General features: G+C 39.0%; 1 protein-coding gene and 1 long non-coding RNA gene across 51 annotated transcripts in view; one reads left to right on the top strand and one right to left on the bottom strand.

Moving 5' to 3' along the window:
* Positions 1–3,829, bottom strand: part of MBNL1 (muscleblind like splicing regulator 1) — a 197,087-nt gene that overhangs the window by 56,352 nt on the left and 136,906 nt on the right. The window lies entirely within an intron of this gene.
* LOC130544422 (uncharacterized) overlaps positions 1–3,829 on the top strand; it is a 31,760-nt gene that overhangs the window by 1,719 nt on the left and 26,212 nt on the right. The gene's annotated exons all lie outside the window — the stretch shown is intronic.

The following is a 3,829-nucleotide window of genomic DNA, read 5'->3' on the forward strand; positions in this document are numbered from 1 at the left end:
GGGGACAGTTTTAAAAACTGAGTTACAGGTTGTCTGCTTCCTTCTGTAGACCTGGGGAAGCCACTGACCAGGGCCAGGGATGCCATCAGCCCAGCAGCCCAGCTGTACTTCGTGAATTCATCAGACAGGAGTGCAGGAGCTCCTGAAGTGGCCGAGAGCCGGGCAGGGAAGACCAATGAAGTAATTACTTCCACTGTCCAGGCAAGAGCTAACACTGACCTGACCATTCTCCAAACAGTCTCCCAGACCCATCTTTTTCACAATCTCCTCCCCCCCTCCTATTCTAACATGTGCTAACACACACATTCTCTCTCTTTCTCTCTACTAGCCATAGTGAACTGAACTAAGTTCAGAGACCCAGCTGTCAAAATATTCTGCCCTTCCAGGTTTTTTTGGCCTGGCTAACTTTTAGTTAGAGTTAAGAGTCCCCAGTTAATGTCACCTTCCTCAGGAAGTTTTTGTTTTATTTTGTTTTTTAACTTCATTTTTGTTTACTGTTCTTCTGCCTGATTCCAGAGCATTCGTTACACTTTATCATAATCACCTGCCAGCTACCTGTTTCCTTCACTGGACCAGACTCAATGAGAGTAAAACCATGACTGTTTATTTTCAAGTTGCATTCCCAAAACAATACCTAGAATAGCATCAGGCTTATAACAAGTGTTAACTCATATAGGAATCTTATAAAGCAAAATGTACATTACATACTATACATATATGTTTAATAGACATAATATACATACATAGAACATATATTAACTATATGTCTAACTTTCAAACACACCTAGAACAGTACTTTTTCAACACCTAGCAATGTTTTGAAAGTTGCTTATTGACTAACAAATTAAGCTTTATCATTTGACAATTTCTTGCAACTAAATAGCAAATTCCTGGTTCAATCATCGGTCCATTATTCTGTTTCACGGTTTCCTTATGCCAAGATAAAAACTGGATTCCACACTACAATTACATCAGAAAAGAGTAACTAGTAACTGTAATATGGATTACTCAGATTGGACAAGGTTACTTAGAAGTGTCAATATGGTAGGTAGCTTGGCAAAAATTTTGAAGCACTGCTCAAGAGACATACCAATAAAGTGAAACTAAGTTTTGTTTTCCTATTGTAGTATTTCCTGTTAGAATAACCACTTTCCATTTTTCCTGATTTCATAAAAACCCAAAGCAATAAAAAAAAGTTCATTTGCCTCATTTTATTCTACCAGTAGCTGTTATTGATAATTTTAATGTAGGTTTTCTGCATATGACATATTCATCTAAAATATATGAAAATAACAGTGTTACTATCCACCCAAAGAGAATCCTTCGATATCATGAAATCAAATATGAAAGCCTTTCAAAAATTAAATGGAATTGTTCTAAATTGGTGTAGTAAATGCACTAACATAAAAAAATACGAATTAGTGGGGGCGCCTGGGTGGCACAGCGGTTAAGCGTCTGCCTTCGGCTCAGGGCGTGATCCCAGCGTTATGGGATGGAGCCCCACATCGGGCTCCTCTGCTCTGAGCCTGCTTCTTCCTCTCCCACTTCCCCTGCTTGTGTTCCCTCTCTCGCTGGCTGTCTCTATCTCTGTCAAATAAATAAATTAAAAAAAAAATACGAATTAGTATATATGTCTACCTTCTAAACATTTTTCCCAAACTATTTCAGTGAGTCATAATTGTGTGATTAAGTTTCACATTATCCAAGATACATATAAGTCTCTATGTGCAACTATTTTTAGCTATTTTTGAAATTGTTTTTTTTTTTTGAAAGATTTTTTATTTATTTGACTGAGAGAGCCAGCCAGCGAGAGAGGGAACACAAGCAGGGGGAGTGGGAGAGGAAGAAGCAGGCTCCTAGCAGAAGAGCCCTCTGTGGGGCTCGATCCCAGAACGCTGGGATCACGCCCTGAGTCGAAGGCAGACGCTTAACGACTATGCCATGCAGGCACCCCTAAAATTGTTTTATTTCATTGTTAGCACTTACCTATAAGTCAAAATAATCTCAAATTTCATTTAAAAAGGAGTAGTTCCTCATTTACAATAAATTTCTCTTGTACTGAATTAGGGCAACTGTTTTTGGCTTGATTATTTTTAAATAAATTGTGCTCTGAAAAGGACCATTTGGTAAGGCAGTTAATTTTTTTTAATATTAATCTCTGAAAGAGAATAAAATTGATAATCAAATGGACTGATACAAACAAAAAATAATTCCCCTTAAAAGCAGTATCCTACATTATAAACTGCCAGGGTTTTGCTAGAGTATACCAGCTTATATGGGGCAGGGGTGCAGGTCCCCTCCCCCCACCATGAGTGAGTAGACGAAATTACTGGAGCTCCAGCAGCACACAGCAGGAAAAGATTTATCATGTATTAGTCAATGCAGTTATTTTAGAGAGAGATTAAACAGAGTACCATGGAAGGACCAAGAAACACCTTAAAGAGATTCAAGTAAAACTTTACAAATTATCAATAACTTAATATTTATGTTTAAAACATATCCTCAATCGTTTGAGAACTAAACAGTTCTCAAAATGACGATGTTCTCAACTGCCAGATTTTGAAGTTGGGGAAACTTTCAGGCTGGATTGTCCATTTCTTCACAGCACATCACTACTATTACATGGGTTTAACAGTACTGTCTTACAGTGTTTTCTCTTTGTACGGTCCTACCGGCTCACTACTTACCGTGGGAAACTTCCTGTCATTTCTCCTTTTGTTGTCTTTCCAATGATGTATTTAAAAACGTTATACCCCACCTCCCCTGTTTTTCTTCAATGTATGTCTATGGGTCCACTAATGTAAAAACATCTGTCGACTCACCACACTGCTCACACAAATGGACAGATAGATGGTTCACTAAAATAAAGAAGTAATCTCCAAGCTTCCTTTTTGAGAATTTTAATCTAGTTCTCTTTTATCTGACTGCCTATCAAAACACCCAAAAACCAAAAGGAAAGGTCATGTGAAAACAGTATGAAAAGAAAAGGTGGGATGGGGTCAACCATAAAGCCTACCACAGGGTATATTTCAGAAAATAGATAATCAATTCTATGAAGTGTCCTTCATACTATGAAGTGCTGCTGAAGTGGACAAAGTGCAGAGAAAAACATGCCGGGAGTCAAGCATTTTTCACAAGCATTTTCAATTAACTTCACAACGACCATATGAGTAACTAGTATTAACCATGTTATGCCAGTGGGGAAATTAAAGCTCACAGAAGTTAAATGACTTGCCCAAGATTACAGAAGTAGCAAATAAAGTTTAATTCTCAAATTCAGTTCTGATACCAAGTTGGAGGATTACATCCTCTCTCACACAGCTGGCTTCCCAGGAATCCAAAGAGCCAGAAGGCCGCCCAGGTAAAACAGCATACAGGTGGGAATCTCAGGTCATTCAACGGCCAGTGGTTAAACCAACCTGATTGGGAGGAACGCTTTAGTCTGGGGAGGTACACTGAGAGTAAAGGCTGTGAAAATGAGTAAAGGAAACCTCATTCAAAATGGAATTGGGAAGCCACTGGGGAGGGGGACGCAGACTGCATAGTTTGGCAGGAAGAAGGAAGATTTCCTTTCAGCCTGGCAACAGCAAGCTGCCCTGGCCTGCAGCCAATGAGAAGCCACCGCTTGGAACTCTCATCTTCCTCCAATGAACTTTTGTGAAAACAACGCCTCCCGACTTCCTCCTTTCCTTTAAAAAAGGATGCTCTCCTCCTTTGTTCTCCAGACTTGCTGATGGTTTGCTGTTTTCCTATTCTGAATTGCAATTGCTCTGATGTTTCCAAATAAACTAATTTGCTGCTCAGTAACCTTTGTTGTTTAATTTTTAAG

This window comes from Ursus arctos, unplaced genomic scaffold, assembly GCF_023065955.2.
Source record: "Ursus arctos isolate Adak ecotype North America unplaced genomic scaffold, UrsArc2.0 scaffold_20, whole genome shotgun sequence".
NCBI classification, from domain to species: domain Eukaryota; kingdom Metazoa; phylum Chordata; class Mammalia; order Carnivora; family Ursidae; genus Ursus; species Ursus arctos.